This window comes from Varroa destructor, unplaced genomic scaffold, assembly GCF_002443255.2.
Source record: "Varroa destructor unplaced genomic scaffold, Vdes_3.0 BEIS01000001.1, whole genome shotgun sequence".
Taxonomy (NCBI): Eukaryota; Metazoa; Arthropoda; class Arachnida; order Mesostigmata; family Varroidae; genus Varroa; species Varroa destructor.
This window is the reverse complement of record NW_019211454.1, coordinates 75,244,389-75,260,641: the sequence shown is the minus strand read 5'-3', so window position 1 is coordinate 75,260,641 and position 16,253 is coordinate 75,244,389. Positions and strand designations below refer to the sequence as shown.

The 16,253-nt window shown below is 38.5% G+C and overlaps 1 long non-coding RNA gene across 2 annotated transcripts; it reads right to left on the bottom strand.

Moving 5' to 3' along the window:
- Positions 1 to 1,193: 1,193 nt before the first annotated feature.
- On the bottom strand, positions 1,194 to 9,655 carry LOC147759100 (uncharacterized). Of its 2 annotated transcripts, XR_015317314.1 has the most exons (6): positions 9,458 to 9,655; positions 8,680 to 8,882; positions 7,160 to 8,115; positions 6,669 to 6,822; positions 5,645 to 5,792; positions 1,194 to 4,224 (listed from the first exon to the last, which is right to left on the bottom strand). It is a non-coding gene; the product is annotated as an uncharacterized LOC147759100 (long non-coding RNA). The 2 variants fall into 2 exon arrangements; XR_015317313.1 differs by lacking the exons at positions 1,194 to 4,224; positions 5,645 to 5,792; positions 6,669 to 6,822 and having other exon boundaries at positions 7,041 to 8,115; positions 9,458 to 9,648.
- Between the last annotated feature and the right edge of the window lie 6,598 nt (positions 9,656 to 16,253).

Genomic DNA, 16,253 nt, shown 5'->3' with positions numbered 1-16,253 from the left:
ACCATGAAAAGAGACTCGGAATAAGCACTAACCTGTTATTACGCAGCAGTAGCAGCTAAGAGAGAGAGAAAAGGAAAATCACGACGATACATATTATGCGCGTGAGGACACATCCTATGAAAACGTGAACCTTTCAGGACTGCTTGAAGGGATCAAGCGAGGCAATTGCGTTTAATAATCTGAATAGCCCCTTTGAATTGTCTTCGAAAAGCTGTAAAATGGAAAAATTCCGCTATTTAAAATCGAGCTGATCACAATTGTAGTAGTGGCGTCAGATACCATAGGCTGCATCAGAATGGTGATTTTTCAATTGTTGTCCTAGAATTGTGCCAAAAACAGGCAACATTTTTGACACTTCTTTCGAGGTTCGCAGATAGAGCTCTCTGCGTTCACATCGTTGGATGCTGTTTGTTGTAAAAGAGGCCGACGAGAAAGATAGGCTTACCTGTCGACTAAATGCGGTGCATTCACTGTGGGCTGTATGCATATAGCAACGATGCCGATGATCCGGTGGTGTTTTAGGCGACCTCAATGCCTTTTCTAAACCTTAAAAACTTTGCTTTCAAACTTTTCGACGGACGAACCCCTACTGCTATTACCGATTTTACGTTCATCGTTTCGAAGTTATTTTCGTCTTCCTAATTGTAAGTTGAGTTCCCTCGAAGTTGCGTCAATCATTACAAACTTACATATTAGGCTAAGGGGAAGAGCAAATAGTTTTTTCTTATAATAGTCAAAAGACGAAAAGGCCGCAGCAACTTAACTGTAAAATGTCCATCATTCCAATGGCCACGTACGGATCTAACTTCGTGTCTACAAAGAAATATTGTCGATTGCAAAGTGCGAGCATTTTGGAATTTTCATGTACAAAGGTACTTTATTTGTGTAATAAGCATATAAACATTAACATCAAACAATATCTATGCAATTTAGCCAACATAAACTCATAGATTCGCCCTTTTTAAAATGGTAGTATGGGAAGCTACCAGAAAATCACTCAGGTAATCTTTTCCTGGAGGGGACGGGGAGTTATTATTTAAAGTTATTCGTTGTGTTCGTTTTATAGTTCGAGAGAAAAGTAAATAAATGAATGCAGTTCCATAGCTACTAAACGAGACAGAAAAGTTTGAAAAAGGATTGATTAAACAGACGTCCGCATGAGATAGGAGATGAAAGATGTAGGGGGGGGGGGGGGAAGGGCTTCAGTAAATAAATGTAAATAAGGGATGCCAGGTAACTTCGATCAAGCAAAGAATATCTACTTTTTAGGAGTTTTTAGAATGTGTAACTTATGCGCCACACGAATTTATGGCCATCTACAATTTGACTGAAAACCCTAAAACGGGTTTACATTTTTGTAGTTATTTTTTTAATATATTTTGGCGAATATTATTTCAGACACATTTGGTTTGTTGCAATGATCTACTACAATGTTAAATTGGGTGGCAAAACTGTTACAAAAACGATATGCTATGGCTAGATGACAAAGTTCAATATATTATTTGTTGTTAGAGGTATCTATGCCTATTTCCTATCGTGGCACCTGCTATTCTCATCGATAACATTCGACCTTGTAGACCATTTCTCTTATACTAAAACAAGTATTTCATAACCGCCTACTTTACTTATTAAATTGTAAGCTAAATACTCATTTTTTCGCTGTAAACTTTACAAACGAGTTTTCGCCTAGTATCACGAAAATATAAGGTTAGAATGGTACGAATAATAAAATTAAAATAAAAACATGCTGTTTATCCTGTTATATCCAAAACTGGATTAACTGTATATTAACTTTCTCGCGTTGCGTAACGAAATCCGGGGACTGCAGGGACTTTTGGAACTTGAAAGATACAGTTCAGCAAATAGTATCGTTGTTGTATTGCGCAACATAGTGTGCAAATACTTCTAGTGGCCGCTAGTGATGCTAAGCCAAATAGAATGGTCATATATATATATATATATATTGAGTCAGTAGAGATATAACGATTGTTATAAAAATAGCGGCATTAGACTTATCATTTCGATCAACGGCTATAGGGATAAGTGATCTAATGTATTCTTCGTAAATAAACATTCTCACTGCATTCCTAACTGATAAGAAACATACTTGTAATTTAAGTCGATAATAGTAGGTACCTAGTTAAACGTTTACTTTCCCATTATTACAGATCCGAACCATTAAGCCATCACAGGCAATAAAATAGGGGTTCCTGCTTTGGTACTTTTTTAAGGTATTTAAATTTTAACCCAATTCAATTAAAACGACCGGTCTCCTTCGTCCTGTATAACGACAACAGCATTATATGAAACAGTTTATCAAAAAATATGGATACTCCACCATAAATAAAAGATTTGTTTCTATATCTAGATTTCTAAAAGAAACTTGGAAATATGAGTAGCGTTGGCATCGATGGCACACATATGTATGGCTTAAAAAAATACATTTTTTTTCTGCTTTTTCACTTCAAGTTCGCATAAAAAGTTACGTACATATTTCAAAATGATATATAAAAGCTTGCAAGTCTATTCTAAGCTCCCGAATAACTGCAGAATTCGTCGAACAGTACAAGAATTCAATGAATATTTTATGGATGTTTGTTGAAGGCCTATTGTATGAAGTAGCAATACTGACGATATCTAACAGTAGCTAGCCAAGGTTAAATTATTTGATTCCTTTTACAGTCTTTACATATACACAAGGTATATTTTTCTTATCTTTTGATAATACATATATAGCTAGACGGCGAGTAAAGTGTATTGCCGTCATTCGGTGAGGTTGGATAACCTATCTTTAAAAATGACAGCCATTTAGCTACCTGGATTTGCCTAGAGAGCGATATTACATCGCCTGCAAGAGGCCTTATTCAATATCTATATTGTTCTTTCTAAGCAAATACTACATCGCATCGTCCTAACGGGAAGCTAGGTAAGCAAATCCAACCCGCCTTGGGGTGTGCCAAATGTGCCCTTGGTGACCAGAGAAATGTGAAAGTTGTTCCAGTAAAGATAACGCAGTACATTAAAAGCTAGCACCGCTAGACGCAGCGCTCATTTTACATTCTATAAACGAAAATAAACGATCTATATATTTGTTAACGGAGAATATCCTATCAGCATAAACGTATCTTCTAAGTAAAGATTACCTTGCAAAACATTTCATGTACCCGCGAAAATCATTATTTTAGGTATATATATATTACATTAGAGCCTGAATAATTCAATCGACTGTAGGACATATTGAGGACGCAAGTTGCTTGCTATATTGGAACTCCACTTAGGCAAAGAATTTAGCCATATCTGAATGGGCACGGCAATGGACAATGACATACCATGCCCTTTGCGAATCCAGAATTATGAGCTTTGGTATTTATTGCTAGCAGGACAAGTTTTGCTCCAGTATAGCAAGGAAATATAAATGGAAGCTGTGCCAGGTGGTGGCCGACGATGGTTCAGGCGCAACCGCAAAAGGAACTTGCTTCAGCAACCGCGGTGGTTGTCCTGTTCCTTTTTCTTCTTCTGTGAGCAGTCATATTTCATTTGGTCTTCTCTGGTAGAAAGTGGCCTAAAACGCAAGGCCAAACAACTCAACCATTCGCTTAATAATGATGTCTGGGCCGGCATTCCAACCTCGAGGCCCTTCTTGGCCCCTCCTGAGTCCTCATTTTAACAGCTCTAGTCGTCTGTCTCTTTCCTTGTTCCCGTCTTCGTCTCCCTACGCAATTTTCCCAGTTTCCTGTTACCCCAGTTTGCTGTACATACCTAAGCAACTACACACAGCCAGCCCCGTTCAGTCGAACAATTAGGCTAAATGACATTCTGTTTAGACAGCGTCTGTTTACAGAACATTGGTGGGTCCTATGTGGCTTCTCAGACCTCAGAAATAACAAAGATTTTATCTAGCATCTTTCTAATCTACCTTCCTTTATCCTTCGAAGGAAAGACACATGTATTGTTAGCCGCTACACCGTTATCTGAAGTGAGCTTAACTCAGTAAACGAAACGTATGATGCCGCAATTGATAATGATGCCCATTTAGAAGTAAGCTATATCTTATCCGCCTTTTAAAAAATGTGAAGTTGATACAGGCACGCTCATGCCGAATATGCCTTGTGCGAAAACACTAGTTTGGTTTTGTGGGTCAACATTCCTATTTTCAGATAACCTCACTGAATAACTGCCCTTTATCTCGTTCTTCAATCGGACCCGGTTAGGTTGATGTGAGATCTGAAAAGAGGGATAAACGCGTATTCGGTGGTGGAAATATGGAAAAACATTTTGGGTTACCGTAGTAGGTTCTATCGCTGCGGATCTTTGCTTAGTAAATAGTGCATTTTAAAAGCTTAGGCTTATCATATATAGAAGTTCTTTTGCATTTAACTTCTTCATTCGGCAACAACAATGTCCTTATGATAAACTATGTTTTTACCCGTCTAATCTGAAATACCTAATTAGTCGTAGCAGAACTTGAGTACGTTTTAACTTTTGTAATGGTATACCAACCATAATAATTTGATGGTAGATAGTGAACTGTATTGTACCCGTAATACCGTAGAGGTTATGTAGACGCACTTCGTATTGTACCAATAGCCAATCGTGCAAGGTAATGCCTGACAGCCTACGAAAGGACGTAAAATTCTAAGCATCAATTTAGTCACCCAGTTTATTATTTTTAAAGGGCCCCTATGTAAACATGAAAATAGAACAAAAAATACCATCGTGAGTCAACTAATCCATAGGCGGAAATAAGAAAAATGTCATAAAAGCTTAGAAACCCTTTTGGAATTGATCTGTATGTTTCGAGTTTTATGTCCAGCATCGCCGTCGTGATGCCGTCGACATCGCGCAAAGTCGAGCTCTATTTTCAACCGAATTTAATATTTTCAGTAATAGTAAAATATTTTTGATTTTTGTTTATAAGGGGATCTTGGGAGAACGTGTAGTGTGTACTTGATGTACACTCTGGGTTTTAAATGCGTCAGCCCACTCCCTGTTATGCTTTATTAGTTTATTAGCGGTAAGAGCAGAGCCGATTTAGTAAGTTGACGAACAGCGTAAAACAGATGCGCGGTGTGAACTGCTCGGCTACGGTAGCCAGTGAATAAATAGTCAAAGTGATTTGCTACGTACGCACGCCATATCGTCTAAATATAATTTAGCACTTTCGAGATAACGTCACGCAACTAGCATCAGACTTGAACAACTTGTATACTGCTTGTACTGGGCATAGAGTCCCATTTGCTAGCTATGAACCCAGAACGCGTTTCGCTTTAACGAAGAATGAAAGATAACGAAATGACAGAAAATGAATAGGTAAAGCTATTCTTCGTGCACAATAGCGGATATTACCGTTATCTCTAAAACTTTAAATAGCACAGCTAAACTCTGTTACAATTGTCATTTTACAGGGCTTTACACTAAAAGTAATGATGAACAAGTCTATTACTACGCAAAAATAAATTCATTTTTTGAATTTCTATCGATCTAGTACGAAACTGTGGTCTATATTTGCTTTCCAAAATTTCTTCTATCTTGTTATCGAGAAATATAATGTAATAAGACAGCTGCAACTCGGAAGCGGCGGGCCGAGCTAGTCTCCGACAAACCGTTTCGTCGTTCGCTTAACTTACGCCCACTTAATACTCACGCGGAACTTACGCCCAACCAAAAGTGGGTAAACGACGAGCACCTAGACGTCCGGACCGAGCCGTGTTCGACATACATGTTTCTTACTCGATTGCAGACGGCTGGGGCACCCAAACGCTAGCAATCCAATCAGCGACTGAAACAAACTACTACGCGAAAGCGTTGTAGGGGGCGATTAGATAAGCGACTGGGGCAGAAGCCCACAGGACGGACCGGCCGATAGAGCGCGGTGTTGCTATAATGTCTCATCCGCATCGTATCTTCAGGAGGTAATATGTATACTCGCTGTATTTATGAAAAGCTTACATGCGAATCACAAAGCGGAACGCCGTATGAAGACTTTACCTAGGCCCAGCAGCTTTAGAAAGGAAGCGCGTGGCATGAGAGCATTTCTAGAGACGACTCTGTAGACCCGGTCATTAAATCGTATAACTGACCGTCGTGCTCCAAAAGTGTATTGAAATAAAATGTCATCGATTCGGGTGCAACTAGAATATCAGAGCCCCTGTCAGTCTCGGCCCGTTCAAAAATCTATAGTGAAAAATATCAGCAAAACCCTATCTCCTCAATAGAAACAAAACATGTATATATATATATATATATATATATATATATATATATTTGCCTCTGTGACAATCATCTTGCTTCTTTCATGATTCGACCTTTATTTTAAAAAAGCATATTTGAGTTTTTTGAGAATCACTTTAAGTAGGTTTCGAAGGAGACTAATTGTATAATGACTAGACATTTTTCAACCATACATTTGTTTCTATACGTAAAGGTATCCTAAATCAGAGTTGCGACATTCTGACCTCTGTAAATATCCATAAACAATTTTGCAGATTCTCATGTTGGATCATAACCTCAAATTAAAATTTTGTTATCTGAGTAAAACAGTTTCAAGAAGCTATGTGATCAGGCTGGTCTGTATTGATAAGTACGTATATTTCTGATAAAGAATCTATATAAAACATTTAAGCTATAATGCATATAAAGTTTTGGATATACTTAATTAAAATATTTACAGGTTTCAACACCAGGCTGAAGAGATCGAAATGAGAGAACCTTGACGGCTGCGTAGTTTTCGAAAAGCGCCGAGAATGGGCCGAGGAGAGTAAACGATCTAACAGCTAACAACATCCGAATCCTCCTTTTTTTTCTTTTTTCTTGCTTAATTCTCTAAAAAATATAAACAGGTTCAGAAATAACGTTTTTGTTCGAAGCAGGCAGGTTAAGCAAAGATAATCGATAGCACTTCTTCTAGTTTTAACGAAAACGCCTCACAGATACAAATTAGAGTACACACATCAGACCGAGTACTTTTCAAACTCAAACGAATATGCTTTAAATCAAATTTACAATCAACTGCGAGCAAGGGTATAAGCAATATGTCCGAGTTCGTCGTAAAATCTTTTAGCTAATATTTTATTTTCAAACACTTCAGGTAAGTTTGAACAAAACAGTAATATTTAAAATAATTTGCAGAAGAACTCAAAGGTAAGTGGACAATACATACAAGTTATAGAAATAGGTTGTTGAACAACCACGGTCAATGACACACGAAAAAATCTGAAAGTTGGAAAACGACAAAGAAAATTCCATGGGATGATTGTTGAGGTGCAACAAAGTTATAGCTAAAATTAAAGTAAATACGGTCCATTGAATTCTAGAAAAAATTATATTTTTTTGCACCGGACTAAAACCTCTCAGCACCAGTACACCGGATTTATGTTTATCATCCGCAGTGCAATGGGGTCTAACTTCCTGACTTGTAACTTGAAAGAACAAGTATTTTCTCTGGCTTTTAACAGCTCATCCGTCAGTAAATTTGTGACATACAACACTTGATTATAAGCATGTTTACTTGCTTTTTAAAATAAATATTCATACATTTGTAAGCATCATCTATTAGCTTTGAAAAACACAGCGAAATATTTAACGAATATGATATTTAGTCAGTTCAGACAAATGGCATACCCTACATCTAATATATATTTACCGCAAACACCCTATACACACGTGAGAATATATGTAGATCTTGAATTGAATATTACGTGTAAATGTTTTTTTGCGGGTATTTGTTCCGGGTCAGTTTCGACATTATTACTCCTCACAAACTTGCTAGTTCTCCTTATCTATCTGCATTTCTACATGCTTACCATCTCATCGTAGAAAATGCCCGATAGTCGTTTTTACAGCTCGAGAGCATTCATTTAAAGCTGTAACATAATTATGAATGTTACTAAGTGATTTATTAAGGCATAAAAAATTACTTCGTACACATCGGCTGTGAAGATCGGTTGGGATTTTGCATGGGTCGGTTTCGCCTGCTCGCTATTTACCTGCTACTGCAAAGAGCGGTTAGTGATCAGCTGCCTTATTTGAAAATGCAGTGTGTAACGCCTGCAGTTGGAAACCCAGGTTGAGAAGGAAAACCAGCGTCCCACATGTTGCTTTTCTTTTTATGTGATCCTGTAAATTGGTCGACAGCATTCTTAACGACTTTCATCTTTAATGAATCCAACTCATTCAGCACGATCCATACAAACTGATACTATCACATAAGTTTTGTTTTCAATTCAACTGCTGCTGCCGCCGTCCTGTTTAATAATAATAATAATAATAATAAGGTTATAAGGCAATGAAAAAATACACGTTTCTTCAATTTATGAAAGAATGACCCTGCTAAATGTATGGATCATTTAGATGGATTTTGCGAAAGCAAATAATTGCGAGTATTGTTTTTTTAACTGCAAACATCTAGATGAAAAGCGTTCAATTTTTTTTGGCAAACAAATAATAAGTGTTTTAAGTGAATTACTACGCAGACTATACATTTTAACTAATAAGTTCTAAAAGGCTGGTGTTTTTAACAGCATTGTAGCGGCACTTTCGAACTCAACTAAACGGCTCTTTAATAACACGCTGTATAACTACCGCCATCTATCCAGTGTTCGATAGCTGTGCGATATTTCGCTTGGCAGGACAATGTCCTTTTAATAGGGAGCACTTCACTGTCGACCTGCGTTGGCTTACCACATTAATCAGTCGCTGTGATCAGATCAGCTTCGCTATAAAGGCCAGATGGTTGTTCTTTTTAGAGCCTCAAATCATCCAGATACGCTTATTTGGAGGCCATTATCGACGTTGACTCAGGCATATGAACTCTTCAGTCTAGTACATTGGCGATGAAGAGGGTCACGGCACGCACCTGCCATCTATAATATCATACACATCACCTTTAACAAAAAACAAACGTTATATAGCGCGTTATATAAGGTGCATATAGCGCCTAAAGCAAATCGTCACGTCCTGTGCTTTTATCGCTGAGCAACAAATAATGCGGACCTATTTTCCAAACTGTGCTTTCAACTTTCTTGGACGATCAAATATCTTGAGACATTGTTATGCTGTGATCATTTAGGCATAATCTTTTTTCTGTCAGGCATTGTTTTTAAGAAAAGCTGGCTGAGAGCTGATGCCTCTATTGTGACAATTTATTGACAACCCCGGCAGCTTTGTTGCCTTTAGTTTGTCATTATGTTTTTGTATAAATATATATTTACGGAAACTGAAATCATTGCATTGTCATTTTAAATCGTGTTAGACTTCAGTCCTAGGCTCTTGACATCTCTATACACGTTATGCCACCTCGTCACGTTAGAAGCCTACGAGGTAATCTACCGACCTCGAACTGAAATTGTATGGTAAAAAAAATGTATTCCCGAGCAGATATAAAAGTCGAAAATGAAAAGCGCTACATTAGTAACGTCACAAGCAGGTATCAACGAAGTTATCAGAGTTCTTCAATTACCGTTCAAGGTACAACAACGCTGACACTTGTCAATACCAGGCATGTGGTAGCCCAAAACAGTTAAGCTGCGTGTCAAAAATCATCCTCAAGGCACTGATGTAGTGGGAGGCGAATGTCATTTCCTCAATAATTATCCGTTTAACCTTGCCGATGTCCAGCGCACAGGACTAAAACAACACCGAAAAATGAATTTGCGCCACGTTAACGTGCCGTAATATAAATATTGTCATATGTATTAATAAATCTGCTACAACAGGCTTGCAAACGGTTTGCGTATAGCCTGCAGTATTGGAGTAGAGGACACTATGAGTTGAAGCATACGATGTTGCCCTTACACCGGGCATAGCTCATATCAAGAACGACTTAGGCAAAGGTCATGTACAATAGCCGGTTTTGGCAAGAACGTTACTCTACATGGACCTTGGAACCAGCGTTCAGCTAGATTCTCTGCCAATCCAGACTATTTAATTTAACCATGTACAGTTATTGTTTAAAGTAATCTTATGGTTCAGAAAATCCAAGGCATTTGAGGAATCGAAATAAATAACTTGCAGCTACTTGTTGTTAGTACTTTATTGCGGCAGCATATAGACCGTATCTGTGAATTCAAAGCAGCGTTTGGTTTTGCATCGAGGGATTTCTTCCTAAATTTCCTAGCAGAAGTAGATGTTCTAACGAAGATTTTCACTTTACTAACAACTATCCTCTTCAAAGAAAATGGTGTCGATAAAGCTCGGACGCAGCAGGCGCAGCGCTCCAAGTTTTCGCAGTGTCTGCGTAGCAAGTTTTTTTACCTGAAATTATTACTGCCTTTTAGTATAAATAGCTTTACGGAGCTTTTTCAAAGAGCCTTTTCAATCTTACGGTTTTTCAGATAACTGAATTTTTTGTTACCTTTAACCTGTTAGCATTCCGAACTTTCCGAGAGCTCGTTTAATCAAGGCTCGAAAGGGTCGAAACGTACCAAAAAGCTTCACAATTATGAATAAGGATTTGATGCCAGTGGTAACAGCCAATAGGTTTTCATTTATAAGATCAAACAAATGTTAAATTGTTTTAACGAGCGTCTTTTCTCCGTTTTTGTGGACCCCACGCTTGCATTCGATGTCGGGTCAAGAATCATCACCTCAATCGAGCTCGCAAGACAGAAATGCAGCTGAATGTGTCCAGGTTACCAAAAAGCTTCGTTTAGAACAACTTGATTATGGCAATGGGAAAAAAGAGGTCCAAAAGAAAACAGAATCTGTTTACAATAACAGCAAAAGTCAGTCGCTTTCCTCGTCCGTCATATGTGGTCCTTCTTCGCGAAAATGATTTCCTAATGAATCTAGGAACAGATTACGAACGGGTGTAAGTTGTCCTGAAAAATTACGTTACCAGGATCGGTATTCAAATAAATAAGGCTGAATGCAAAGTAACAACGGAAGAGGGCCGAGAGGTAATGACTCGTTTTGCCTTCATGTAAATAACGAGAAATTAAATGACTAATTTTTTTAAAGTTAAATATGAGGTAACAAGCCGAGTCTCCTAGGGAATCCACCGGTAGCCCGCTCTATTGTACTTACTGTTGTTACTTTCCTTTCCTCCAGCGTTGGGTTAGTTTTCAACTTCATCCTTGTATCTACTGATATTGGTAATAAAATAATCTGGGCCAGGGCTATCATGACTCTCGTTTCTACAGTTCTGTACACTCTAATGATTTTTGTCGCCATAACCTTTCCCGTGTAAAGACCTTTCTTTTGTTGCCCTTTAGTTCAACCGTAGTTGGCCCTACGTGGCTGCCACCCATGTACAGGAGATAAAGCTATCTTCACCAGAAGTCTGCTCTTCTTCCGTTGCTTTCTGAGTGCTAGGCATGATTTCTGCTAGACCATTAGCCACCTTCACTTCCTTAACCGCGATGTTTATCACGTGGGGGTATCTGTTGAGGTGCCTGTCTACTACGACGTCAAAGTATCGCGCTATCCCCCCTTTGTTTTAATGCATGCCTGCGTCGTTCTTCTTCGTAGGTAATGCTATGCCGTATGCCTATATCTATAGTTTTGTTTTCTCGCGCGGTGATTAGGGGTATTGATCGTCTGTATAGGCGATCGCCTAGGCTCCGTCCGGCATGATGAATCGAGGCTACCGATTAACTCTAACCACAGCAGAAAATCCATTCACAGCGCATATCAAATAAAGAATAGAAAAGGCAATGATCAAGACAGTTACGGCCGAAAAACCGGTCAGGTCTGTCAGACTACTTAGATCTAAGCCTTGCGTCAACCAGGCACTAAGTTATTTAGTAGAGATCCTCTGCAAGCGGCTCTGAATCAAAGCCAAATATCTAGCCTCTTGACGTTTCTTTACTAACAACTGTTATTTTAAAGTTTTCGAAGTTTATGGAGTTGACTTTTTAAAACGGCTCATGTCTGGCTTCGAGTAAACCCAGTAAAGCTACCGCTAATAAAAGGGTTCGTCCAGGATGCATCTACCGGAATATTAAATAATCATACAATTCTAACTTAATAAAATACATGACTGTGAAAACTTGTATTGATTGTTTGCATCAATTTTAACGATCACACCCTGCCGAAGCGTATCACTCACGGATCATCATCAATGCAATGCATCTAATAGTATATATGTACAGATTAAAAAAAAATAACTGTTTGTTAAGTTTTACCAATTCTTATTAGTAAAAACTTAATTAGCTCAGACGTGAACCTAACGAGTCTATTATGCTTCGGCGAGGTTATTTTAAGTTATAGTAATATTTGTATATGCGGGACACGTAAACAGTATCCACTCGGTAGTAATGTCTTACAGACGTTTTCTTATGACATGGTGGCCTACATACGGAAGCTAATTAGATAACCTTGACAGTAGCCTGTCGAAGAATAAATCAACGATATCAGTGAAAACTCACTTGGAAGCTATGAATCGTCACTACTATGGGTTATTGAGGCATTTTCTATAGCATTACGAGTCTAGAGAAAGGATTAAGTGCTAAGAGTATGCAAGGGAAGTTAAATAAAAACATGATTACGATAAGACCCAGAATATAGGCTCGGCACATTGGGCGACCCGGATCTATCGATACCGATCCCGATCCCAAATAGATTAGCGGAGCATTGGGTAGTGATGTTTGGCATAATCGTTACGCGGCTTGCAAGAAGGATTAGCCTCACTTTGTATCTAGCGCATTGCTCTATCAGGCGTCTGCTTATCGCCAAAGGGTGGAAGATAGTTGCGTAAGTAATCATTACGTTTCCGTGCATCTAAATTTCGTAAAAATATATTATAGAATTTTTAGTAATAATAATAATAATCTACGATATGGCAACAAAGCCAGTGAAACTAGTTCGATTCAGGCGACCGGTGCTGGATCGAACGATGATGACATCTTTAACTTTAGTAGTAACGCTAATAATAACAATAATAATTATCTTCTTGGTTAAGAAGCAGTTGTCGGTGCGAAAAATTTAAAATTATGTAAAAAAAAAAACTTCTTAGGAAATTATTATAATAGAGTTTTTTCGCCTAAATATCTATGGACGAAGTAACTACTAGTGAAATTTACTGAAAAAAAAACAAAGTGAAAATGCAGTTCCTATTATTAACCATAACCACTAAATATTACTAACGTACGTGTCTGGCTTGGTAAAAGTAGATTGCTGAAGGTTATTGACAGGTAATCCTCCTGGTAGAGATCGGCCTCACTTCAAAAAAAAAAAAGCCAGACTTTTAAATCATTTGATACACTATCATCCGGTAACTGCCCTTCCAAACGGCGATTTATTGCTAGCAATGGAATCTATAGGCTAAATCAGATCTTGAATCAGTGAACTATCCTAGTTCGAGCGAAACCATTCTGTTTTATAGTCTTTGTAGACAACGTAAAGTTTCGCGAATGAGGACGCCAGCAAGCGTGACGTTGCAGCACTGAAGTACATACAAAAGACATCAGATTCATTACGCTCATGTTAAAGAGCCACTTTATGTACACGGTAGGTCAGTATCACAAAAAGTTACATTGCTCACTTTCAGTTCCTCAAGAGGGCCATCAAGGGATCATTGTCATTCTGATCTAACAGTTACGATTTTCAGTAAACTTGTAAAAGTTTTAAGATTAAGTTTGAATCAGTTTTTATACACATATAACTCATATTTTAATTTTAAAAGCATCTATATAACATGTGAAGCTACATTTCGCAGGAGGGTCCTATCGAACTATGCTTCACATGTTCAGGTCCTCCGTCCTATTAGAAATAAAAATTGCCTCGTTCATCAAAATCCTCCCAAATGCACAGTAAAACAGATTCCTGCAGTAAAATCAAGTTATCGGTACTTTGTGCAACAAATCGATTTACAGCTACCCAGTAAGTGCAATTATATCAATTAAGTGTTTAAATACAGCCCCAAATGGTCATCCCCAAAAGGTGCATTCGATTTACGTTTTTTCAAGTACTATGTGCAGGATGACTTTTTTCCATTCGGATCATCTTGACCCACAGCATCACCTTAAGGTTCGGTGGACATTTGATTCACTAGCACCAAGCTCACAATAGACCTTTGGGATGTTTCGCTAGAATTTTTCAGAACCCTTTTTTGCTCGTTGACGTTCGTAGTCTTCTGGAGCCTTGTCTGCAAGTATCCTGCACTTACACTGCAACCTAACCTATCTTTTATCCGATTATTTGTGCGCGTCGAGTAGGTCGACCTCAAGCTCTCCGTAATATTGTCTTCCTACTTCTTATATATTTGCATACCTCCAATAGCACTTTAAAATACATTTTCTTTTTGGACAGTCGATTTTAGTCCACTCAATATTTTTGATTTATTACAGCCGAAAAAAAAAGAATAATCAGAAGGTTATGACCATTTTAAATAGTGCATACATCTTTTTCGTAGCACCAGGTTGCGTACAAAGTTGCCGACCGATTTTGTCCCTTTCTGCCTCTGGATAAAAAAAAAAAAAAAAAAGAAGCAAATCTGGCAGACTTCCGAGCGATAAACCCAACAACGAGTTCCGTTTGCGACGACGGAACGCCACCGTTCAGGGCACCGTTTCATAAAAGCTTACTATCGAAATGGGAGTCTATTATGGTGACACTTTACAAATTTCGTACAGGATACGAAGGACCCAATTTATCGAGAAACGTAGGTAGAATGAAGACCACGAACCAAACAAATAAGTACCAACATCACTACAGTAACGAGTCATCTGGACGCCGATCCAACAGCTTCCATACGATGTCGCGTCTTACTGACGAGCATTCGGCGCATTCGTGGAGCAGAGTTGCATCTTCATTAGAGAGAGAGTACAGCTTTCTCAACCACTAGATAAATCCGGGATTATCGCAAGCGCCATTTGTTCGCTGATCACATGTTCAAGTGCAAAGGTACGTGCTACCGACCTTTCTCATCATATCATCTTTTTCTCTGATGGAGCTTAGTTTCAGCTTGACGGCCGTGTAAATAAACGAAATTGTCGCATTTGAGGCTCAACGAATTGAAGAATAACTGTCGAGTAACTCGTAACTCGTAAAAAGCCGCTGTCTGGTGCGGTTGATGGAGCGAGGGTGCCATTGTGACCATTTTGTTTGACGGAATGACGATGGAACGGGGCAACACGTTGTCCGAAGTGTCCGACATTAGATCCAGACAACCTTTGCTTTTAACAAGATAAAGCAACTTGATACACAGTACAGGAAGCAATTGCTTCGAAGCTTGTTCTCAGACCTGGCAGATCTTGATGCGCGGCGGTGGCGTCGAGTGGTGGCCTGGATCCCATAAATAAACTAATTTAGTATAGATTCGCCGTCTTTATCCACGATTATTTCGAATCTCTCAACGAATTTGCCTATTTCTTCTTAAAGTTCTCAGGCTTTATCTTGTGCTATCGAGATATGGGAAAAATTGTAATTTGCGGAAGTAATGTTTGGTACGTATAATCGGTGACAGAGGAGCTCTAATTATAATTCCCGCTTTTTGGCCATTGTTGTTTTTGTGATGCAAGTTGGAGAATTATCGTAAAACAAGAACGATTTGGCTTCATTTAATGATCTTAGATGTTCAAGGGATGACTTCCTTTTCATCCCTTCCAGTTGCTGAAGGTTCATTCCAGCTGTGATCAACAAGCCAGTACTCAAAGCTGTAGTGGATAACACCTGCACCAAATGGACACCCTACATTAATGCTTCAGGGACATAACCCATCGGTTAAGTTGCATCACGCTCATTAACGTGCGATTGTTACGGAAGATCCACTTTCATGACGAGTTATAATACATGCAATTGTGATAACATGACAACAAAAGAAGAAGAAGAAGCTTCTCGACGTATTTGTTTTTGATCCTCGCTAAAACTATTTTCACTCCTTTATCTCTCGTTTGAAGCTGTTCATTTGACCAAGGAGAACAAATGGTATTCTTACGTACGCTAAAGCTTCACATCCCTGTAAACTTTGAGGTAGGTCGTTTTCCAACACAGTTTTGAATACCTTGTTATTCATCTTTCAAGACTCCTTTGCCTAGGATATTCGCCTAGAAGCGTTGAAATCAATAGTGGTAAACCCTTCATGGAATACAGAATTTGTAAGGAACACTTACTGTCTTTGCTGTAGTTTCAAGACGGAACTCAGATTACTCGAATGTTTTTTTGTCTCTCTACAACTCGCTTGCCGAAAGGTTAAGTGACCATATCCGAGTGAACGGTACCCTATAGCAAAATATCCCGCCAATATGAAATATCTCAGTATAAGAAAATTAGGTGAATTCTTGGCACGTTCTAATCGGCTTAATATATATGTTACA